The 26214-nt window shown below is 36.0% G+C and overlaps 1 protein-coding gene across 21 annotated transcripts in view; it reads left to right on the top strand.

The window, feature by feature from the left end:
- The window catches only part of PTPRD (protein tyrosine phosphatase receptor type D), a 1298969-nt gene that overhangs the window by 576245 nt on the left and 696510 nt on the right, over positions 1 to 26214 (top strand). For all 21 annotated transcript variants that reach the window (XM_069776173.1, XM_069776170.1, XM_069776168.1 and 18 more), the window contains one exon: positions 18854 to 18889. The gene's annotated coding sequence lies outside the window, so the exon portion shown is untranslated. The remainder of the gene's footprint in view (positions 1 to 18853; positions 18890 to 26214) is intronic.

Genomic DNA, 26214 nt, shown 5'->3' with positions numbered 1-26214 from the left:
ACCCAGGTCAATGAAGAAGGAGGGGGAGGAGGTGCTCCAGGTGCCAGAGCAGAGATTCCCCTGCAGCCCATGGTGAAGACCATGGTGAGGCAGGCTGTCCCCCTGCAGTCCATTGAGGTCCATGGTGGAGCAGATATCCACCTGCAGCCCATGGAGGACCCCACACCAGAGCAGGTGGGTGCCCGAAGGAGGCTGTGACCCCATGGGAAGCCCGTGCTGGAGCAAACTCCTGGCAGGACCTGAGGATCTGTGGAGAGAGGAGCCCATGCAGCAGGTTTTCTGGCAGGACTTGTGACCTCATGGGGAGCCACGCTGGAGCAGTGTGCTCCTGAAGGACTGCACTCCATAGAAGGGACCCACATTGGAGCAGTTTGTGAAGAACTGCAGCCCGTGGAAGGACCCACATTGAAGAAGTTAATGAAGAACTTTCTCCCATGTGAGGGACCCCACGCTGGAGCAGGGGAAGAGTGTGAGGAGTCCTCCCCCTGAGGAGGAAGTTGCGTCAGAGACAATGTGTGATGAACTGACCACAACCCCCATTTTCTGTCCCCCTGCACTGCTGGGCAGGGGGGTAGGTAGAGAATTCGGGAGTCAGACTGTGCCCAGGAAGAAGGGACAGGTGGGGGGAAGGTGTTGGGGGGAAGATTTGGTTTTATTTCTCATTACCCTAATCTGGTTTCATTGGCAATAAATTAAGTTAATTTTCCATAAATTGAGTCTATTTTGCTTGTGACGATAATTGGTTGAGTGATCTCTCCCTGTCCTTATCTTGACCCACAAGCCTTTTGTTATATTTTCTCTTCCCTATCTAGCTGAGAGGGGAAGTGATAGAGTGGCTGCATGGTGCTTAGTTATTGGCTGGGGTTAAACCACGACAACCTGTCATTTTCTACCTTCCTTGTTAGCCAAAACTGAGGCATATTGGAAGGATTTTATAGCTGCACAGCAATTTTATGACAGGCATGATTTCTCCTCCCTGTTTATTGGCCTAGCTGCCTTTTTTTTTGCATAAAATAAAGTTTTCATTCTATTCTCATGGGCTACAAATACATGTGTATTTGGAACAAAGGAGGCAGAGAGGATCTGACTTTTTTTCATTTTTCTATTTTGCATTTGTAGACATTTTTAAAATCAAGCAAAAACATAAATTAAAATAAGGTCTTAGTGATTAAATTTTTTATTTTAAGCTATTCAATTTGCCTTATAAGCTTTGTTGCTGCAATGTAGTGTTTACTGAAAAGCCAAATAATCCAGCAAATCTGTGATAAAAGGTGTGGAATATGAATGAATTTATCTTAGACAGCATACGCACAATTATTAATAATGCATAACAACCACAAGACTTATACAAATAACAAGTACTTGCATCATGTGTGTTACTTCACATGGCATTGAATTTGATTTCTCATTCTTTGATGAAATCTTTACTGTTGGATAGTCTGCTATGCAAAACCAGTAGTAGGTGAGAAGTATATCCTGGTATGGACTGACTGTCTTTCAAGAAGAAAGAAATCCATGAGATACCCTGGCACTGGGAGAGCTCACCTTGGAGTTTACATTAGAGTGAACTGATTGTTGGATAGAGTTGATGTTAAAAAAATCACAGGCTTGTAGTCGTTTAGACTGCATAGGTTTTGTTTCTGTGTGAAGCTAACACATGCAAGTTTCAACATCATATTACTTTATATGTACTTTTCCTTTGATGATGTTATGTAATTGAAAAGCACATTCTGTTAGAAAATTTTGCTTTTCAGGCTAGTGAGTAAATAGCCCTATTTTGTTTAAAGATATAAGCTTTGCTTTTTGCTTACTGAATGGCTTTGGTTTCTTATTTCTTGGAAAACTGTTTTAGCAAAGATATTAAACAGAATCAAGTAGCTGTGCTGAATTTCTGAAGAAATTACAAAATATTTTTTATATTCATTTACAAACCCTTAATTTCCATAGATTGTAGATATATAAAAATAATCTTTCACTACAATTTCTTCAAGTTAAAGCATATGAAATTGAAACTTATGATTACAGTTAGTCGCATACATAAAGAATGTTTCTAGTTTCATTTTTAGTTCTGACTGGAACAGTAGTTAAGGCAAAGAGTATCACAACTGGAATAACAGGTTTTAAATTTTCTTAATTTTTTTTTAATAGCTTAACATATTTAAAACAGAGATTGAAAATACTGAGTGTCATTGTATAAGCACGATTTAGCCTAAGGTCTTCACTAAATTGAATGATTTAAGCATTTTTCTCAAAGGCAGAAACTCTAGAAGATACACACATACATTTTCTTTCTCCTTTTCTCACTTTCTGCTATATATATTTCATTCATGCCACCTGGACTCTCTCAAAGCAGATCCACAAAGCATACAACAACTCCTATTGCCAATGCACTAAAACAGATAATGACATTAACACTGCAAAGGCTTTGCAAGTATATATGAACTAAATTAAATTGAGTCGGGCGTGACAAATTGCATTGAATTAAATCTTGTTTAATAAAGTATTTTTTGTATCTGAAGGTCATTGCATGCACTGTCAGTCACTCAGAACACCCAAAGTAGCTATTAGATCAAAGGAAAGGAGGTAATACTGCAATTCTACAATTCACTGAAAACCAGATTAGAGCACTGTGGGAAAAGTAGCAGGAAATATGCATCTGCAGCGGAACAGAAGCAATTTGAATCCTTGTTTGTTTGCATTCTTACTAATTGAAAAGGAGACTATAAAAGAATCCAGAGGCTATAATTGCAATGTATTTGCTTGCTTGGAGCTGATGGAAGACGGAACCTACAAAGAACAACAATAGCTTGGTTTTATCAGTGGTGGTGGGTTTGCAATTTCCTTTATATTTTAAATGTCTTTTCTCTATGCTTAACATTTCTATACAATCAATTTTGCAACATTTTAGAAGTAGAATAACATTTGAAGTACTTTCTAGCTTTGACTTGAACAACATGTAAAACATTAAATGTCTATCTTGCAGAATTTCTGAGTTATCCTTCTACTTTTAGTAAATATAACCTGTAATTCAAGTTATATTTCTTTATTTTATTGCAGTATTCTGGGCACGTATGGTTATTATACAGTTTAGTAAAATGGAATTAAGTGAGTGTCAGGGAGGAAGGCTGCAGATTTATCTTGTTCTGGTTATTTATTCTGGGACGTATGGAGACACTTAGAAGAAGAACCACAGAGAGTCTGAGGCTGGTTGGCACCTCTGAAGATCATCTAGTCTAACCCTCTGCTCATTCAGAGTCAGCTACAGCAGGTTGCTCAGGGCTGTGTCTGGGCAGGTTTGAATATTTCCAAGGATGGAGACTCCACAGCCTCTCCGGGCAACTTGTGCTAGTGCTTGGTCACCCTCACCGTAAAAAAGGGTTTCCTGATGTTGAGAGGCATGTGATATTTCAGGGTATGACCCTACCATCATAGTAAAAAAGATTTCTCTTATATTTAATGGAATTTCCCCTCTTTCTGTTTGGCTTGTTGCCTTTTGTTTTTTCACCGGGCACCACTAGAAGTACTAGGTCTGTCTTCTTGGCTCGCCTCATCAGGTGTTTATACAGATGGATAAATTGCCCCATGGGACCTCTCTTGTCTAGGCTAAACACTGCCAGCTCTCCCAGCCTCTTCTCACATGACATATGCTCCAGTCCTTTCATCATCTTTCTGGCCCTTTACTAAACTTGCTGTAGTATGTCCATGTCTCTCTTGTACTGGGGAGCCTAGCATAGGACACAGCAAACAGATGTGTGTCACCTGTGCTGAGCAGAGATGAAGGATCACCTCCCTTGACCTGCCAACAATGCTGTTCGTAATGCAGCCTGGGAAGCTGCTAGGCTTCTTTGCTGCAAGTGTGCATTTCTGGGTCATAGTCAACTTATTGTCCACCAGGACCACAAGGACCTTCCTTTTCTGTTGAGCTGCTTTTCAGACAGCTGGCCTCCAGCTGGCTGCTGCTGCATGCAGTTATTCCTCCACAAGGGCAGGTTTTATCATTTCCCTTTGTTGAACATCAAGACATTACTTTGGCCATTGCTCCAACCTGTCCAGGTCCCTCTAAATGGCAGCACACCTATCTGGTGTATCAGCTAATTGTTCCACTTTAGTATCCTTTGCAAACTTGCTGAAGGTCCACTCTGTCCATTATCCGGGTAATTAATGAGCATGTTGAATAGCGTTGGACCCAGTTAGGCAGTATTGACCTCTGGGATACAGCAGGAGTAAGTGGCCTGCAGTTGGGCTTTGTGCAGCTGATCACAGTCCTTGTAGCCTAGTAGTGCAACCAGTTTTTGATCTGCCTTATTGTCTATTTTTCTAGTCCATACTTCACCTGTTGGCCTATAAGGATGGTAGGGGAGACAGTGATGAAAGCTTTGCTAAATTCAGAAGCAACATTCACTGCTCTTTACTTGTTAACCATTCTAGTCACCTCATCATAGAAAACTATGAATTTAGTTAAGTATGATTTCCCCTTCATATATCCATGACAAGTAGTCCTAAATGCCTTTGTGTCCCTCATGTTTGGCAATGGTTTCCACAAGGATTTCCTCTATCGCTTTCCCAGGGATCAAGGAAAGGCTGACTGGCCCATAGTTCCCCAAATACTCCTCCTTTCTGTTCTTGAACAGAGGAGCGATCTTTACATTCTTGCAGTCTTCAGAAACCTCCCCCAGTCAACACAGGCTCTCAAGATAAATTCAGTGGGGTCTGGTGATGACATAAACCAACTCTTCAGCACTGGTGGGTGCAACCCATCAGGTGACATGAACTTGGGTATGACTCATTTGTTTAAATGATCCCTAACCTGGTTCTTACTATGCAACTGAGTGTACACAACTTTCTTCCTCCAGACTTCCCTGCTGGTCTCAGGTACCTGAATCTTGCCCTTAGAGATCAAGACAAAGAAGGCATCATGTGTTTCAGTCTTTTCAGTGTCCTTTGTCATCAGGTCCCTTCTCTTGTTCAGCAGTGGGCCTGCATTTTGCTTTGTCTTCCTTCTGCTTCTGATGTACCTGTGGAAACCATCTGTCCCTTCACATCCCTTAACAGATGCCACTCTAGGTGGGCTGTAGCTTTACTAACCCCATCCCTGCTTGCTTGGACAGTGTCTCTATGTTCTTCCTGGGTCACCAGTCCCTGCTTCCACAGGTATGTTGCATTTTCTAGTCTGATCTTTCTCAGGAGCTCCATGTGCATCTATGGAAGATTGTGCCTTCCATAGAGTGATGTGTATTTTGTGGGAAGGAGGGAAGAAAGGTCCTGGAAAATAGCATAGGGCATGAAAATATGTTAACATCCAGTAAAGGGGGAATCCGTAAAAATAATAGCGTCGTCTGAGAGTAACAGTGAGTGAACAGTAATGCTGTTGAGCTGATGATAAGTAGAGTTTCCTACAGACACAAAATGGATTTTCTAGTATTTGTTCAGTCCAGGAAGGCATTGTAAACCAATTAGCTGGAAAGAGAGACTAAAAGAAAAGACTGACTCAGGAAGGTCCAAATAGATAGGGCAGATTTGTTTACAAATCTTTTAATTATTCTGCCTATTCCTGAAAAGCTGAATTTAAATCTGAATTTATTTTTTTTAGAAAGTCTGTTTTGGTTTATGAATTTTCTTTCCTAATGAATGACAACTTTAGAAATGGAATATCCATTTAGCAGACTCCTGTGTATGAATATAAATATAATTCTCCTTTAAATTTCTGTCCAGTTTGGAATTTGATAATTTTCTGCAATTGTATCAGTTTTGTCACATCTTGATACTTCATTAGGTTTACTGATCCTCAGCAGAAGGGTGAATTTTCAGAAGTGCATATCTGTCTGTAAATACTGTAAATTAATTAATATCTTAACTTCATAAAAATTAGGAAGTCTAGGAGGGCATCTTTCCTAGTTGGCTCACTGTGTACTTGTAGCAAGAAGTTATCTCATCTCCTACAAACTTAAGAATGCCCCATGCCTGTCAGTGCTTAAAAGGCATTTGGACAATGCCCTTAATAACATGCTTTAACTTTTGTTCAGCCCTGAATTGGTCAGGCAGTTGGACTAGATGATCATTGTAGGTCCCTTCAAACTGAAATAGTCTATTCTGTTCTGTTCTGTTCTGTTCTGTTCTGTTCTATTCTATTCTATTCTATTCTATTCAAAAGATACCTGAACTTCATCTGAAGAATTCAGCTTCTCAAAAAAGCCTTCCTCCTCCCCAAAATTAATGGCTTCAAAGCCCATCCATAGAATAATAATTTTCTCTAAATGTGCTGTGTATAACAGCTTTTGCCCTACCAGCTCTATGAATTTTGACTTATTGTGCAAACTTTACAAAAGATGGACAATAAAGAAAGACTTATTAACTGATGTGACACCATTTAGATGCCATCTTGCTGACTTCAAGACCCAAGTTAGTATTTCTGAATGGTACTGAAAAGTGTAAAATAGATGTCAACAATTGCTTGCTGACTTAATTGCACAAAAACCATGTCTCTATATCCATCATACAATAACGAATAAAAAAAGAAAATCTATGTAAACCAATAGATATACTCACTTCGTTGGTGTTCCAGACCAGAGGAGTGCCCAATCTCCTTCCAACTCTCTTTTCTGAAGTTTATTCTTAACAACAGCTGACTACTTGAGGTTGCAAATCTTCATGTAATTTTGTGTTGAAAAATGCCTGATACAATAACTAAAGCAATAACTGTACTTTGAAAACTACGCAAGTCACAAAATAAAGTTTTCAATAACAAAGCTAAATAAATGTCTTTGTAATAGATCTGGCCAGTTTAACAGCATGACAAAAATGAAATGTAAGATTAAGTGGGCAATAAGTTTGCCAAACAATTTTCTGCTAAAATTGATACAATCTTTGATTATGACAGGACTTTTTGTTCCAAAATTAGAAAGTATCCAATTCTAGGTAATTAAACAAGACTGAGAAAAGTCATGTCCATGCCATACAGACTAGTTTTAATGTCCTTTAGCCTGGCTTGCTTGAGCACACTTTCAGATTCGGATCACCTGAATGTTTTCATATAAATAAAAAAATACTCAATCCACTTATTCTGTTTTTGTAGAACAACTGAACTGTGTTGACTAGAATTATTCTTCCCTCCAAAGATCCTAAGGAATATATGTGAAATAAAAAAATGTTTAACCCTTTTTTTTTTTTTTTGTGAAATTGCAGACAATTATTTATATAGTTTCTAATGAGAAGTGCTTTGTAAACATAAAAATAATCAGCACTGTTAGTACCAGAGCAGATAATGAAAGTCATTTCATATCAATTGGGGCAGCTGCAGAGAAGGAATCTGTTCTCTGTGAGTATAGGTAGCAAATGCAACTCATTAAGTTCACATCTATCATTTGAATAACCATAGGAAGAAATTTTCGAATGGATTTATAGAATCACAGAAAAGTCTAGCTTGTAAGAGACATCTGGAGACCATTTAGTCAAACCTCCAGTTGAAATCAGAGCCTCAGATTAGGTTATTTAGAGCCTTGTCAAGCCACTTCATGAAATTTTCCTGTGAAGGGAGATTCCACCACCTTTCTGTGCAACCTATTCCAATGCTTAATTGCTCTTCCAAGTAAGATTTTTTTTTCTTGTGTTTGTGAACCCTTGCCACCATGTTTCTATGCAAAGAAAGTACCTTCATTTTCTCCATAACTACTGTCTAGGTACCGGATGACTGTAGTTAGAGTCCCATCAGGGCCGCCTCTTCTTCAGGGTTAACAAAGCCTATGTCTTCAGATGTCACATTCTCCAATCTCTGAAGCACCTCATTAGCTGCTTGACTCTCTTAGATATTTCGAAGTCTCTCTTAAACTGTAGCACCAAAACTGTGCAGAATATTCCAGCTATGGACTAGTAAATCATTAATGGATGGGAGCATCTGACATATGAAGAGAGGCTGAGAGAGCTGGGACTGTTCAGTCTGGACAAGAAAAATCTCAGGAGAGATCTTATCCATGTGTTTAAGTACCTGAGTGGGACTGTGTAAATAAGATTGAGCCAGACTCTTCTCAGTGGTGCCCAGTGAAAAGGACAAGAAGCAGTGAGCAAAACCTGAAAGATTTGAAATTCCATTTGAAGATAAGAAACATACTTTTTCCTGTGAAGGTTGTCAAAAACTGGCAGACGTTGCCAAGAGAGGCTGTGGAGTCTCCATCCTGAGATATTAAAACTCACCTGGAACACACTGTGTGCAACTTGCTGTAACTAACCCTGTTATGAGCAGGGAGTTGCACTAGACAATCTCCAGAGGTGCCAACCAGCCCCAGTCGGTCTGCAGTTCTGTGAAGTGCTTAATAAAACAGCATTATCACATCCCTTAATAAGTTGTCTGTAATCTTGTTAATGTGACCCAGGACACAGTTTCCCATCATGGTTGCAAGGGTGCATTGTGGATTCATGTTTAGCTTACTGTTCACCAGGACACCCAGAATTTGCATAATCAGAATATGGTAAAAATCTTTAATGTAACAGGTAACATAAGTTTTCACATTACTCGCCAAAAGAGCTTTAGTGAATCCAGGATTATACCTGAGATACTACCACTAGTATTGCAAAACACACGTCCAAGTTTTGACTGAGGTACTGTCAATAAGATTCCTTTGAACCTGCATTTTCCCTAAATAAGTTTTCTGCTTCTCTCACAGTGAAGTTGCTGTTTTACTCTTGTGCATCATCCATTCCATTTCTGTATTTTTCTGGTGCTGAATGACATACACAGTTAAAGCAATAAGTTTCTAGGGTTTTACATTCCCTGTTCATAGTACTTGTAATCAAGAAAATAATTGAAGTAGCAAGGACTAACAGTGTCAAACCAGTTTCGCCAGTGACTTAAAATTCCTACCCTACCCCAGTAATTTTAACCTTCTGGAAGTCCAAAGGGCTGGGTATATTTAAAAATAATAATCAGCTATGTCTACAGTAAAATTAAAATCTGGATATCTTTTATTAAAAATTTTGGGTCCCAACTGCGGCTTGCATGATCATATGCAAATGAGTGTTATTGTAGATGTTTGTCATGCACTGAAAGTTGGGTTATTTGTCTCAGAACTTAACTCTGTTTAAAAGAATGTTTATAACTTCAATAGGTCCTAGAATATCATTCTCATTTTATGGACATATATGCAATATTATTTGCTGCAGGATCCTAAGGCATAATGATTTACAATTTACATTATCACAGACTGAAAAAGCAACTAAGTAAAATCTGTCAAATTATACTGTTGTATTTAATATGAATGCACATCCAACCCTTTCTGCAAGAAATGAATTGTAATTTCATGCTGTAAGATTTCACAATACAGAGAACTGATCGCTACATTTCCATTTTTAAAAGAAGCAATATAATGAGAATATAATCAGATCTATAGTAATTTATCATTTCATATACCCTAGACTATGTCAAGAACCTTAAAACCCACATTTCTAATGGCAGTATAGCAGTTCTCCATAGTACTTAGTAGAATTACTCTAAAAAAGTATAACACTGCTAAAGTGATAATCTTATATTCAAATATTTGTACATCACTATATTGCCCTATGTGTTCTTCAAAACTCCAGTTTTTGTTCTGAAGTTCACTATGCTTTGAAAGAAATTGTCCTCAGAATCCATTCATTTAAATTTTTAAGGATGTAGACCTAAAATTTGCACTTGATTCTCTTCAATGAACATTTATTACAGTTAAAATAGTGCCTTGAACAATCAAACTCCTTGAGCAACACTATTATGCATTGATCATTTTTATATTTAGCAAAATAATTGTCTAGAGGAGCAATAGTAGATGTTTTCCTTTTACTGTAAATTGATAGGGAAGTAATATGAGTATAGAGTAGGCACTAATTCATTATTCCTTATTTATTTTGATTTCTTTTTTAGTGTGACTGGATTTTTTTCTTATTTCCTCCAGTTAATTTACATTAGAACACATGCAATGCTTTAAACTTCACTTCAAATTTCCCATTAAATTTCCCATATACTTCTACAGCACCCATGTAACAAAGAATTATATTTTGAGTTAATGATTAGGATCATTAGGGAAGAAAAACAACCAGTAAGACCTATATTTTTCATGCTTAAAGCACAGCATAAAATTATCTATCCTTTAGACAGAAATCAGTACTAATTTGTTGAATAGATTACCTAAAAGCAAACGTATTAGAAACTATATCTAATACAGTAAACCTGTAACACTCCTTGCACGTGTAAGCAGCTTGGTTAGAGGATTAAAGCATTGCCAACATAAAAAACACTGATATTATTGTTAGCATGTTAATAAAAATTAAGCAAATTAAAGGATGATTCAGTGTTAGTTTTTTCTTGGGTTTCCTTTTTTTATGTTTTTGTGTTACAATGTAAATTTCATTAGTAAACAGTACTTTGGTCTATAAAATTTTTTATTTTTTATTTTTTTTAATATACATACTTCTTCCTATTCCCTAACTAGAAAGACCATGAAGAGTTAGGGACTTAATCATTCATTGTAATTACACAGGGTGTTCACACTCATTTCAGTGACAGGGTGGTGAAAACATCAAGAAAGTAAAGTAGCTATGTCTACAGAAGAATTAAAATCATGACTATTTTTTATAAAAAAAAACCCCAAACACAAAATTGTTCTGCAAGCTTTCCAACAAAAATAAACCCAAAGCCATCTTCTTTACAAAAGACCCCAACCAAACTTAAGTTTTGGAAGTCCTCTGGCAGTAAAGATTTCAAAAGTGGTTACAGCCAAATGAAATACCAAAATTATTGCAAATGTCCCTCTGCTTAATACAGTGAGTCTTCACTATGTTAATTTTGCCTTGCTGCCAAGTGATGAACAGTGTTATCTGTTCATAAGTTTCCTGAATAAAATATTCTTATCATCCCTAATCAGACATCCATTTGTTTAAAAATGAAATATTTTTAAAAGTCTTTTGGAAGAATTAAGCATGAGGGTTCATCCTTTTCTTTCTCTAGCAGGTGAAATTGAGACAGAGATTTATACATATTGCTCCCCACTCAATAAAATGTATTGCTTACATGAAAACTAGTCTGAAGTTCAGAGGGTATCCAGGGATCCTGAAGATAAAAATTCTGTTGTATAAATCAACCAATTGCCTTAATCACTTTGAAAATCCAAACACTTTTTTGCTGTATTGGTGCTGCTGATTTCAGGATCCTTCAGTGATTTAAAAGAAGATAAATACATAATATTTGACAGTCAGATTTGGCCTGATGGAGAGATAACTGGACATGACTGAAGATTTTTAACTAGTAATGAAAGCTCATCTTCAGTTAGCCTTTTGTTTTGCTCATTCTCCTGTAAAGCACCGCTCAATCTGTGGTTTCATTTTTCTTCAATATACTTTTCTCTTCTAATGTGCTATTATTTGATTGGAAGATTCTGAGCGTGACAACCATTGCCCAGCAGCTTAGTAAGCAGTATTTATACTAGTACTTACACATTGAACCTGCTTCTTTCTCTTCTTTTAGAGTAAATATTTGGGCTTCAGGCTTTTTTTAGTATTGCTATTGTTCAACAGTATTTTGTGATATTTCTGGCTTAGTATTATTTGTTAATTTTATTCCATACCCATAACAGATGCTTTGTATTAGTTTTTATCTTTCAGTGATTTGGGTTTGTTTGGTTGTTTTTAAAGCATTTCGTGACTTAAGCAAAAGTGGTCATCTTAGAAATGCTCCAGCATCATATACTTCAGCACACATATGTACATTTAAAGGTGTGCAATTTGGCAGTGTGGGAGTAAGAGACAATTCCCTTTTGGATCAAAAGCAAGTTGTAAGTACAGATGTTCTTCAATAACTGTTCTTCAGTAGGTAACAGTTTATTCATTACAGTTTGAATTGCATGCTCTTATCTAATGAAGGACTTAATTTTGTTTTTCTATAGATATGGTCTGATTGAAAGCTGTAACCTGGCATCATCTTTTTTTCACTTTCTGACAGAGCCATTTTAAGCATGAAATGTGATGTTTTAGGAGAGTTTACCAAAAAAAAAAAGGTTAAGATTTGGTGGGCAGCTCACACTTACAAGTTCTCCCAGTCTTGAAATACGTTGTTTCTTATGAAAGATGTATTGATGAAATCCATATAATGCACCCACATGCATTGAACACGTATGTGGTGGGCTGACCTTGCCCAGCTGCCAGATCCCCACTCAACCACTCTCTTACTTCCCCTTCTCAACAGGGCAAGGGGAGAAATTAAGATGGAAAAGCTTGTGGGTCGGGACAAGGACAGGCAGGTCACTTACCAATTACATTCAAGGGCAGCACAGAGTAAACTTGGGGAAAATTAATTTAACTTATAGTCAATTTGAAAAAGAGAGAGATGGTGAGAAACAAAGACAAATCTAAAAAGACCTCCCCCCTCACTCCCTCCTTCTTACCAAACTCAGCTTAATTTCTGGCTCCTCTACCTACTCCCCCGTGAGGGGCACAGGCGGATGGGGAATGGATGTTGCAGTCAGTTCATAACAGTTCCTCTCTGCCACTCCTTCCTCCTCACACTTTTCCCCTGCTGCAGAATTTGTGCCTCACACACCAGAAAACCTGCTTCTGTGTGAGCTCCTCTGCTGGCTGCAGGGGAATCTCTGCTTCCCTGCAGCCCCTCAGTGCCAGCACCTGCCCCCAACGCAGTGTACTAAGGTTTTGTGTTTACTGACATACGAGGTGGGAAAAGAGATGTAAAAACTTGATTCCTCAGTGATTTCACTTTTCATTACTAGTGAGCATCAGCAGCAGGAGGATATTTATAACACTACTGCAGTGCCAAAACAGAAGGGTATACACTGTGCACAGCAGCCTGGTAGAACAGGGTTATACTGACCCACTTATCTGAAAAGACTCTCCTTCTCAGACTAATAATGGCCCATATACATTCTAAGAACTACTATTTAGGGCATGTGTATGGCACAAAATAACACTAGCATAAAAAGGATATGTAGGATTCCTAATGAGAGTTCCGTTGGTAGGCCAGATTTTCCTGATTGAAGAAAAGGAGCTTAAGTGTAGTATCTTATATTCATCTCATAATTATATATTACTTCATGACAATTTTGAATATCCATGGTTACCTATTATGTATCTGTCTCTCACTCTGCTTCCTTAATATGTGATCTCTCAATTCCACACAGCAAAATCTCTCTTCTGATGCTGCTGTTAATGCTGCATTTCTCTGGAATGTGCTTTGGGACTTCTGGAGAAAGAAGTCTCTCTCCTCATACACCATCGGAAATTCTTACTCTATGACTGATTGCAAACAATTTTAAAAATTTATTTGAGGGATAATGCTTGACAGATGTTGGAATAAAAATTCTGGACCAAGTGAGCAAAAGTACTGATTTATTATCATTTCCCACTCATTGAAGGTTACCTAAGGTAAAACAAAGCTAAAAGAAAGCTAAAAACTCCCATGACGTTCTGTTATATACTTGTGCATATTATGTATGCATAATATAAGTTTGGTGCATATTATATATGTATAATATATCTTTATTATTAAAATTAAAAATTGTAATTTACCAAATAAAGTTATTTAAAGCTAGCTTGCAAAGTCTAAACACAGAATTTGTGGAAAAATTTAAATTTTTGAGCACAGAAATAAGATTTTGCCAGTACATTTCTTGACTTTTTAGGTTAATACAAAATTTCAGGGAAATCACATCTACTTTCATAACATATACTGAGTAAGAGTCTATATTTGTCTTGGATGATGTAACATCGTAAATAATTGTGGCATTCACATTTTACATTTTGGTCCATTTTTCTGTCTCCCTCTCTTCTCTTGTTCTTCTTTAAGTCACCTCTAGGCTTTTTATATATGCACATACAGATTAGGAGCTTTGGAATACACTTGCTTCTCACTGGACTGAGAAAGCCTTTCATTACACTTCGTGGGTTTTTTTTGTTATTGGTTGGGCAGTGGGGTAGATTGGCACAGATTGGTTTCATTTTTTTGTTTGTTTGTTTTTAATGAGGAACTGTTTAGTGTGTTTGAGTTTTCATATTATTAAATGCTTTAGCTGGCAGAGACTCCATCTATAGCTGTTAAATTTTAGATTTTCATTTATGCATACAGTTACAGAAGTTATATGGGTGCAATTTACAAATACTTATATTTTATGTTGACAGAAATTAGTGAGGGTATTTACTTCATTCATAAATGAAGAAACTTTTACTAATTTACAACACAATTTTTTTCCTGTGAGGGAAAAGAAAATCAAAATGTGTTGTTCATTTGCATCAAGTGATATTTAGGGGCCATACCCTCATATCAAGACTATGGTGATGTATTCAGTCTGCTAAAAGTGTTTCCTTCTCTTCATTATGTCTGTCTGACACTTCTTGACTCAGTGTCACAGCTTGTGTCTTTCCTAAATCTGAGATTTGGTGTTCAGGAACTACAAACATGTTGCAAGCTGCTGGGAGCATTAAAGTTTCTAGCAGATGCTATGTTAGTGATGATAGCATATGGATTGATTCTAGCATATATGCTATAGTTTTTACACTGTTGAACCACGTATGTATATATTTATGTTAGCTTAAGGTCTTTATTTGAATATGCGTGCAATTCTTTGCTTATTTATTATTGATCCATCAACAGCTTTTTCAGACATAATTGCTTTCTCTGTTGCACATACAGTATCTCCCCTAGAGTAATCTTCAGTCTCAGTAAACACAAAAACAGTAGGAAGCAAATTGTATCCTAGGATGCTCAGCCATGTTTTCTACTGAAGTCATTAGTGTCCCTGAGTGATAAGTCATCAAGGGAAGAATTTCACCCCAATTGTTTATGTCTCAAGTCACTATCTTTTCAAGCAGAATTCATTAGAGGAACCTATCCTGTTTTCTCTTGGAATCAGAATTCCCTGAGCTGTTTTAAGAATTTAGGGTACGTAAAGAACGTTCCATTGACATTTGAGGTACCTTCTGTACAACAGAACTACTTTGTTGAAATAAAGGTTTACTATTTCCATGAGGCCTATAATTTCAGGAAATGTACTCAACTGGGAAAAGAACTATCTCTGTGTAATATAATCTTGGTATTGAGATATATATAATTCTGAATAAGCCATATACTTAAAATAGCCTTCCTGTATTGCTGTTACACAAGAGGAGGAAACTGAGGAAACCTGAATATGGGCTGGGCTGGGGAGGAAGTGGAAGGCTACTCACTTTCCCTGTTGTTAAGAAAGGTTGACTAGTGGCAAAGGTTCATTTCCATCACTGTCTTTCAATTCTGTCTTTCAATTCAATTTCTATCCTAGTGAAGGACAAGGTAGAGAAGGAATTCAAGAAAAGACAGTCATGACCATTAAGAAAAACAGTAAATTAAGTAACACCAGTGACAACCTTGTAATTTCTGAGATACAGGAAACTAAAGATGTGGATGATAATTTGTCAGAATAGAGGAAAACTAAGGTTAATACAGAAGAAACATAGAATTGTCTAGAGCAGGAAGGAGATAGGAGGCCAGAGAGAGAAGAAATCAGCAGTAAGATGAGAGACTGACAGGAGGAAAAGAAAAGTGGCAATTGATTTACTCACCAAAGATTGAATCAGGGTAGAAAACAGGAGGAAGACAAACAAACACTGGCAACCAGTTAGGAATAATACTGTGTCTCCTGAAATTTGAGGTTCTTTCCCATTTTCCTTTTTTCCATACATGATTAATTTCTGCTACAGAATACCCTTTAAGAATACCACAAGTCTACACTCTATCACAGAAGTGAAAGAGAAATACCAGAAGAGGAAAGGAAGGGAAAGTTGACTTTGGGGAAGGGTAGGAACATTTTTCACCACTTTTCAGCTAGAAACTAGAGGCATAAATCTGAGCAGAATATGGAGAGAAGAGAGAAAAAGGAGTATCAAAACCTAAAGGGAATTGACACAGGGGACTTTGGGTGGAAAGAAGATGAAAAGAAACAAGCAACAGGGATGTTCTTATGGAGTGCAGAAAGCTCGCTCAAAAGCAAAAATAGAGGAAAAGAGTGAATAGGGAAGTTGCGTGCAAGAAAAAAAAGCTTGAAAAATTATAAGAAGACACATACTCTAGGACAGAACTACAAGTGATGATAAGGTAGCATGGCATAAAAAAAGTCTTACAAGTCTTTAGATTTTTTTCTCTTTCAGAGACTCTATCTGAAGCTGATGGTAGGCTTAGGTGTACATTTGTTTCAAGCTATAAACAAAGTCAGCAAGGGAAAAGGAATTGAGTTTCATGCTTTAGAAAAGCAGTGATCAGGGATAAGGAGAAGATGCATTTTGGCCTCTTGTTTTGGTGGCTTTTCATATGCTACAGCAAACTTCTGCTGAACGTTTCTTTTCTTCAACACTGTTTAAAATCCACTGTAATTTATTTCTACTCAGCATGTTTTCTGATTGCAATTATCTCTTTATTCTTATCTTTCACTACAAATCTTAATGGCAGTTGTGATTAGGAGTCTGTTGCTTATTGATTACGTTGATATGTACATAGCAAGTTATTTATGTACTTAATTTAAATTAATTTTATTTGTAGAGCTGAAGCAGATGTTGTAGAGTTGTGTTTTCCCACTGACTGTTCAATGAAGTGTCACTTACATGAGGCTTTTTCTTTCCAGAAGCTTTCATTTTCTTTGCCTGTATGTTTCTGATCGGGACTACATGAGAAAATTACTTTCATAACTTCCACAAGTACACATTATGAGATTTATGATTCATTCTCTTCCTATTGGATACGTACTGTACTGTGTTACTAAGCTCATTGAAAATCCTTCTGGCTCTGTCTGTATGTATACATTTTGCATGCATTCAGAAATTGACTTTGAGCAGTAAATCACAATTGCCTTGGATGACGTGTATGTGGGTATGTGTGTGCACATGAATATACTGTGTATTAGCTAATAATTTATAGGACTGAGGTATGAGTATTCCTAAAATTACACTACAAGGCAACACTGACAACAAGCATACAGTCAACAGTTTGTTTTCTGTCCTGCCCTCTAAAGGAGAGTGGAATAATTCTGTAAATGAGCTTCAAAACAACCCAGTGCAATCCATGGACTTGCGAGGACTATAAATCTTTGCTGGCACTCTTTTGGTCTGCCTCATATACCATGTGTCTTTTTATTGCCTAGGTGAAGAATAAGAGATTTAAATAACACAATGGACATAGTCTATGGGAAAGTCATAATTACCTCTGCAAAGCCTGTTTTTATCTAGAATCCTGGCACTGTGACACCACTAAGGTCCTTATATTCTCTCTTTACTCTTTGGTCTTCTTGCTTAAAACTGACGAATCTGGTAAAGATGATAACTGTACTGTTAACTTAAAATTGCCTGGAAATGATACAATGGCTAGATTCCCCCCCACACCCCCACATCCCCCACTCCCCACCAATGTAATAATATTTATCACATATTAAACACTTTGGATTTACTACTCTGTATTTTGCAATGAATGTTCTAGAGAATAGTTCTCTTTTCCATGGCCTAACTCTAACTCATGAATGTGCTTTTTTGTTTTTTGTTGGGGTTTTTTTGTGTGTGTGGTATCTGTATTACATTCTGCAAACAACATGTTTTAGGAGATGTTTCCCTTGGTCCTGCACAGGGAGGTGAAAGTACAAATGTTGGACCACATACATTGAATTTACTGTATTAAGACAGACCCTGGCACTTACATTTTTTATCAGAAGATGTCATATAATTTGTTTTATAGCAGTTTTAGTTCTTTGCTGAATTTTATATTTCACTGTATATCTTGAAAAGACTTTAGCCATTCTCTGTATTGCTGTGTAATCTGAAATAAATCAGGCACCAAGTATCTTGTTTTAGATGATAATAAACAGTCTCCTGTATAGGTAATATGTGATCACTAATTTGAGGTCATAATGAGTCATGCTGTAGGCAACTCAATTTCCGTCAGTAGAGAGGCTTTTATTTCTGGTGCTACAATTTTAGGTTCAGAAAAGTTCTTTTTATTTTTATTTTTTTTTTAATACTGTCATTGCTAAAATTAGAAAGTGGAAGTTAAATACTGTAGATGTCTTAAAGGGACTGATATGAATACATTGCTTTGAATGTTATGTTTAGAATTCTTATGATCTTCATATTTGCTTGAAACTTGGAAAGTTTCATTTCTTACACACAGATTGAACTCACACATGGTTTAATCTAAAAAAAAAAAAAGAAAAGAATCAAGGAACATTAAAATAAGCCCACTTTATGGAAGATGTAACTGGAACATGAGCTCTTTGGGATAGGAAGAGTAGGCTTTCCTTGTTTTTTGAGATCTTCACCTCTTCTCATCTGTACTCACCCAGGACCCAGTGGAGAGTGGTTTTCTTCTGTGATTAGGACTTCTCTAGGCCAGGAAAAAATATAGGATGCATAGACATGATGCTTTGTTCTTGCCCTTTTTGGAGGGAGGGCATTATTTTTTTCCATTTAAGATAGGGGCAACTCAAGACATTTACATAATACCGTAATATTTTCAAACATATTACAGAATGAAAACCAAAGCAGTTTGCTAAAACTTTCACCAGCTCTCAGAAAGGGAGGCCATTCACTGCCAGCCTACAAAGACTGGGTAATTAGCTCAGCCTGTTTATAAGTATGTAAATGTATATGTATGTATATTTAATGTCAGCATGTTACTTGCTGTACTTTCTGAATGTTTTTCAGGACATGAAGAAGGAAATACTTAACTGCTCAGTTGCTTTTATACCTTTGTTTACACTATCAGAAAGCACACATACTAGTTACAAAAGAATATTCTGTTTGTGTCTGTGTATATATATATATATACGTATTCAGTTACTAATTGTGCAGACTTTTTTTTTTGCTTACATTGCAGGTTCTGTTGGTCTGCAAGTAATCTGGGCAATACAAGGTATTTTTTTGCTATGATAGTTGCATTGATTATAAATGTTAAATGAACCTCTATTCCTTTGGCAGGCTCTTGGTGGGGGGGTGAGCAGGGAGTTGTTTGTTTTATTGCAGTGTAACATTCAAGACTTTGGAAAAGCATATGATCCTAATAGGCTTGACTGTGACAGGTCATGTTAATTTTTTAAGCTAATCAACACAAATGGAAATTTACTAGCATTTAAGCTGAATGACATGTATTCTTGGTAGTTTGTGATTTAACCTTATTCACCCCAGCCATCTTACAAGGCTTGACTCTAAGGAACACAGAAATTTCCAAATATGAGAAGGCAACGTGTGCCTGGGGTTTTTGGTCACCCATTGTAAGCTGCACTGGACTGGTAGGTCCTGGAAAAGATGAAATTTGGGAGTTGAGAAAGGGAAGGTAATCATGGATTTTTAATTTTTAAAAAAAGTAACAGAAAGATAGCAACCCTCTAGATTTGAATTTCATCAGCTGGAATTCTTTTTGTCAAGTACAGAAGAGGAAAATTTTTGTGTGTGTATTGTGTCCTATCTCCTTACCTCTGTCCATGTCTCAAAGATATTGGCAAACACAGGTAAGTCCAGTCAGCCACAAAACGTGCAACTATTGTGTTGGGAATTAAAAAAGGAGTCTGAAAGCTGATCTTTTGCTACCTGTGTTGTGGAATCTTGGAGACTGTCTTAAAAGGCTTAGACAAAGCTGTGCACAGCAATTGTACTTATCTTTGTACTGCCAGAGGATTCTTAGGTGATGTGCTGCTGTGTTCCCATTTATTTGAATACTGTAATTGCTGTAGAATTTGGATCAGCAGTAGTAATTATGTGTGTGCAGAGCGCACTTCAACAGCTTTGACAATGGAATTCACTACAGAGGTTCTACCCTTCATAGCTGCCAGGAAACTACCTCATTCTGTGGAACTTCTAATAGCAGTATCACTAGAATTACCTTGCTAAAATGGAGAAACAGCTTTCTGAAAGCAATGAATATGAAGGAAAAAGGTGGAGTTTCTCAGTGTTGTTGTAATACCTATATTAAATGGCTATCATTATATGATTTTAAAATTTTCTAACAATATATTTCATTTTAACTTTTGGTCTTCCGCATTTGCCAAGCAGGGTGATTTATCATGGCAAAGTGGAAATGTTTTGAACTTGAAATATGGCAGAAAAGTGAGTTGTTGACAGGCTGATTTGTTTCAACCTGTTGAAGAAATATTTTCCCATTGGTTTCTAGCCAAGAGCTATGCAAATAGAAATTAATATTCAAAGAAACAACACAACAATTGTTATTAAAGTACAGTGCCCTCCTAGATATTTATTGCTGCAGTACAACTTCTGGTTTGTATGAATCAGTTTTCATTGTAGTTTATTAGCAATCAACAATGATTATTTGGCTCTACTATTTACAAATTATAATTCATCATCCTCTTATCTTTTATTTATGAGACAATGTCAAGTGAAAGAGACAAATTATGTGGTTTGGGGTTTTTTTTTTGGTTGGGAGAGCTCTGCATTCTACAGCATATAAACTTTGCCATGAAGCTGCAGTGTTCAATGTTCTGCTCTGACTACCACGTACATCCAATCTGCCTTCATCTCACATCAGAGGAGAAAGTAGTCTCTTCAGTGGTGTCTCACATTCTGGCAACTGTGATTTTAAAACCAGTTTTAGAAAAACCCTGACCCGTTAAAGTCAATGGGAGATTTGCCATTTACTTCAGTGAAGCCAAGATTTTATCCCTTCTGTTCACTGTGTTGTTTTTTGGTTGACACCTGTGCTAAGCAAATAGAAAGCAGAATAGAATATATTCGTTCTGTTCATCCTTCTTTCATGGGAAATATTTTTCAATACATCAAAAATATTTGAATATTCTGAAATGGAACTGTTTAAATCCTGCTGCTCCAATTTTTATAATTGTCATCTTTAAGTAAAATATTTTAAGAAAGGAAAAATTATACTATCATGTTATCTGTAATGTTATTATATCTGTTACTGAAGAATAATTGTAACTACTAGGAAAGCTGGTCATTTTCCTTCTGTATTTCTTAAACTACTGCAACGGCAGTTACATTTAATTAGATTCATACTATGCTAGTATGAAGATGACATACATTTACGACAAAAAGCACTTGCAAAACCAATTAAACAAAACAAAAGAGGGAATGAAGGAAAGCAAAGGTCAGAACATATATTATTAAAAACATGTCAAAGCACTTTTTGCCAATAGAAGCTATATTTTACTCCTGGTTATTAGTGGCTCCAGTATGACATTACTAAAGTAAACAGCATTGTATTTATTACTGTATAATAGAATATTAGTTATTTTATTCTAATTGTCACTCACGTAGAAGAGCTCCATTTCATATTACAAATTCACTGGAGGCTTCTAAGAGTTCTTTGGCAATTTTTCTTTTAATTCACATGCTAAAACAGTATTATAAAGTTATCATTAAATTTTAGTATGACAATCTCTTGTAAGACTAAAATGCATTTCTCTATGTTAAGCCTGGTTCTTAACCTCTAAAGATTTGCAACAGGACAAGATCTGCTGAAGGGAATATAATTTTGGTCATGTTTTCTCTATGGTCATTTAATGAAGAATTAGTAGTCAATATAGACTGGATAAGGTCGGATAAATTCTGCAAATTAGTCCCGCCCCTTCCCTCCCCTCCCCTCCCCTTTCACAAAATTGCTTTAAAGCAATTTCCTTCCATCCTTAGTGGGAAAAATATGCTAATATTAATGCAAAAGAAATTGTATAGGTTAATATTGCAATATTATATTAATTATAATATTAGTGCTTATTCATTCCTGATTAACTTAGCTGTGAAGGTAAAAAATTTTATAAAGGAAATATACCTTAAAATGAGCAATTTAACACTATATGAGGTCTGAATGTTAATATATATGTTATGGTGGAATAGCTTGTTTAATAGATCTTATCAGTACACTCGGGCAAAATTTATATTTTAACTTTGGCCGTAGACTTGTTTTCAAAAACTCCATCTGTATCTTAATGGTAGCATGAATTTTGGAAAAAAAATTAAATGGCAACACTATAACACTTTCTCACACTACTTGTGTTTTGTAGAACTCCTCATTCTAGGACTCATCTTAAGGATACCAGGTGAAGAAGGGAGATGTGAAATTTCTGATTAAAAGCATTATGCATACTATCTAAATAGAATGTGAAACTGAGTATGCAAAACACAGTATGCATTGCTTTTGCAGTTCTAATATTTTTTGCTTGTGTTCTTACAATACAGTATTTATTTACTATTGTGAATACTTCTTCCTGAATCATATGTTCTTGACTCCAACTAGACCTCAGGCACTGCAGTGTTGTTAGAGTTAAACTGGGGCATACAATACAACAGATTCAATTAAGTTTTTCTGAAATTTAAAGCATAAAGATTCTGGGAGCCAGGAAGCCTTATGGATTAGGACTGTCCTTGTTTTCAGTTTAATGATGTGTCCCTAAATGATCTGAGCTTTTTGATCCTATATCTTTCATGGTCCTTCTGAATCCTGTCCTGCCTCTTTGCCACCTCATCTTCACCCAGAAGGCACTGTTTATTTGGAAGAACACTGTCAAAACTTTTGCCGACATTGATTACATCAGCCACACTTCGCATAAAACGCAAATGTTACAGGGCATCATGGAGAGGTTGAGTGACCTCTAGTTTACTAAATGAATAGGCTTTATGGAGTTGTGGCCTGACAATAGAGAGAGTGGCTTGCCAGTCAGCAGTCATTGTAAGTAACTCTAGGTTGTATTTGCAATGTCACAAGCGCACCATGCTTGTCATATGAAATTATTAGTGATAGTTGTTGAGAAACCTTAAGTGGTGAAATGATTAAAAGCACACCTGTGATCATATTATCAATTAAAATTAAAATGACCTGTCTCAACTGACTTTCTCTGCTGTCATGTACTGTGCACCATTTCCATGGTAATGAAGCATTTATGCCACTTACGCTAGCTTCAGATAATGTATTCCCCTCAGGTGTATGTTTTTTATCATCATCCATTTTACTGTCTGAATGCTGACGTTGTAGGTGATTACAGATGTGCCATAATCCTTGGCTTCTGCAAATAGTCTCTCCCTTCACTCTTTTGCTACACAGGCATTTATAGCTCTGTAACAAAGTCATTGATTGAATGTGTAGATGTCAGTATATTCAAAGTTTCTTTGAAAAGATTTAGTACTTGAATTGATACAGGAAAGGGATAATATGAAGGGGTTTCCTAATACAATACATTCATTCCTAAACATCAATTCTATATAATTAATATATTTTTAAGGACCATGCAATTTAAATGTTCTTTTTCAGAATGTTTTTTTAGAAGTTAGTGAGAAGACTGAATATTTAAAATATCTAGTACTTTGATACACACTTTTTTATTTTTTAAAAGATGTTGATAAAATTATACTTCTCTTTAGTTTATTCAATGCTTTCTTTCTTACCCTTGAGTCTTCAACCCAGTTAAAACTGTCACAGTGTTTGAGGCTGAAACGATAAGCAAAGAAAAAAATTCTCCATACATGCAAACACACGTGGTCCTGTGGTACAACTGAATGAGATATATTTAATTATGTTCTTATATAATAGAGCCACATATTTTTTTGAGGACAGTCTCTGTATCTCTGCTATAAGGTTTGGAAAAAAGAGACAAATTCACCTATGTGAATCTGAATTTTAACAGTTCACTTCTCGGCATTGTGCCCATCTGCTTAGCTTGCAAATCTCTTTAATCTAGGGGCAATTCACCTCTTGCAAGACAGAGGTGTTAGCTACTTTAATGTTTTGCTTGGAGTCCTTTTCTCCCCCCCCCCCCCCCCATAAAGACAAAGCTGTAAAAGTGATAATATTTTATAATAAGGATTCCTGGCCAAAATACATTTCACTAGCATTAGGTTTCCCTTGAATTTTTTTTTGCCATTAACCTTTCTTCCTCTTTATACAAATGTCAAGTAGCTCTATAAGAAAGTGTTATAGTCTCCAAATATCACAGTTTTATAAGATTGTATACTCCATCTTACTGTAAAAGAACCTTATTTAATTAGTATCTTCTTCTGAGTCAAAAGTCATTTATTTGAAATTAGTATTTGATTCCTAATACTGTAAAGTATAATAATAAGTGGGACTTAACAGGACATTAACTTCTAAAAGTTGAATTCCACTTAAAAGCAATGAATGATTGCACAGTTACCAAACAAAACACACCACTGATGGCCAATCCTTTATCCTCTGTAGTTATAAAATGATAGAGAATAAATAATACTTCATAAAACTCATGCATCTTGGTTACTACTACTAATTTTTTTCAAAATAATTAAATTATGTAAGCTCAATAGAATTATACTAACTTTTAATCGGACTATTTAAGAGGACATTAAACTTTATCTTTGATGACAATGTGTGCACCACTCAAACTCACTTTTTATCATGAACATGGTGTTGAATCTCTGGGATCGAGATTAGAAAAATGCCAAAGCTCAGTTTTGTTTGAGCATGTTTGAGAAATTCAATGAAGGGCAAAAGCTAAGACCTAATAAGATCTTAAGGAAGAATATAAATCTGTAAGGAGAAAGATAAAATAAGATAGTGAACAATGGCTATAAAACAAATCAGGACTTGTGTTCACCTGACTCAACAGGGAACCAGTTTTCACTAAGTATACTCAAGTCACCGGGCAAAGAATAGGCAGGCGATGATGGAAGGGTTTTTTGGTGATTAATATAAATAGGTGAAAATGTCTTTCTTTAAGAATTTTTGCTGTATAGGAAAAAAAAAAATGAGGAATCTGTTTTTGTCAGATTGGTGATGAGTCTGGTACATCTTTTTCAGATGCGGAAGTCTGACATCCAGTGTAATTTGGATTTGGGACTTTGATTTAAAGAGATCCGAGTTTCTGCTTTGTTCAAATTTTTGTTATTTCCTTAATTTTTTAAAGTGTGCTCCTTTGAAATCAAAGACTAGCTACTGCCTATTTTTCTTTTTTTTTTTTCATTTGTCCATATTTTAATAGATTTGTTTCAAAGGTTTTTTCCTATTTCCAGACTTTCTATGATTTTTTATCACTCCTTAATAAATTAAGGCTAAAGTATCTTTATGCCTACTGAAATCTCTTTCATATTTGTCCCTAACCTAGCACAAAATTTTAAGCATATTTAAAGCTTCAAATATATGATTAGTGTCCTTGACTTTAATGTCACCTAAGCAACAGTGCTTGGTGCACTTACTGATGATGTCTGAATACACATATGCTTACTGTTTCACTTAATCTGGACTGTAATTTGTCTTGGCTTCATATGATGGAGAAGATCAAATAAAAATCACCTACTGTTATTTTAAAATTATTTCAGAACCTTTCAAAATATATGGTTTAGTTTTTCTAGTTTCTTGTCTTAGTTCAGTTTATAATAGTAAAAATGCACTTTTTAGCTGTTTGACTAATGGCTGTTGAGAAAGTATTCATCTACTTACAGGACTAAAAGGCATCTTTTTGAAAACCTTGCTTTTATATCTTCCACTGATTTCATTGTAGTTGAGGTCTTTCTGCTAATTTCATTGTAGTTGAGGTCATCCAGCAACTGTGAAAACCTGATATTCCTCTGTCTTTTTGTTCTAAACTTGCTGATGAGATTACAAAGAGATGGTATTTGTATTTGCATTATTTAAATGGTAAGATTTAGTACTTCCTAATAGTTTATACTTACAGTTTATGAATATAATGTGTTTTGAGATATCAGCTCTGTGACCTGCCTGATTTAACATCAACAAAACAGGTAATGCCCATGTCTCTAAATGATTTCTTGCCCTTATCCCTCTTGGCTGATTAGGTGAAGGGGTTGACTTGTAGACTTTCTATCAAAATGCCTCTGAAAAATGAAATAAATTCTGTAGGCGACTTGCCTAAAAATGTACTCACATAGAAGAATACAGCAGAAATAATTTTTTAAGTGTAGGTCCTGTCATGGATCCTTGTAACTGAAATTGTTAATTATTTTACAGTACTGTAAGAAAAAGGATGGATTCATAAAAACTGTGTGAGCAACCTGGTAATTTTGATTTCATAGTACATTACATGTACTAATTAATGAAGGGAAAACATGTAATATAAATCCTTACCGTAGCAGTGAATTAGGTTCAGTGACCTGCGGATCACTTACAGTTTTATGGTCTACTATCTCTACAGTTTTGTGGTCTACTATCAGGTATTAATGGTATTATAGTATTAATGTAGCCTTGTTATCCTTAACTTTGCATACAACATTAACTCACCCTTACCATATAAA

The sequence above is a fragment of the Haliaeetus albicilla genome, chromosome Z (genome assembly GCF_947461875.1).
Source record: "Haliaeetus albicilla chromosome Z, bHalAlb1.1, whole genome shotgun sequence".
Classification (NCBI taxonomy): Eukaryota; Metazoa; Chordata; class Aves; order Accipitriformes; family Accipitridae; genus Haliaeetus; species Haliaeetus albicilla.
This window is presented reverse-complemented; position numbering and strand designations above follow the sequence as displayed.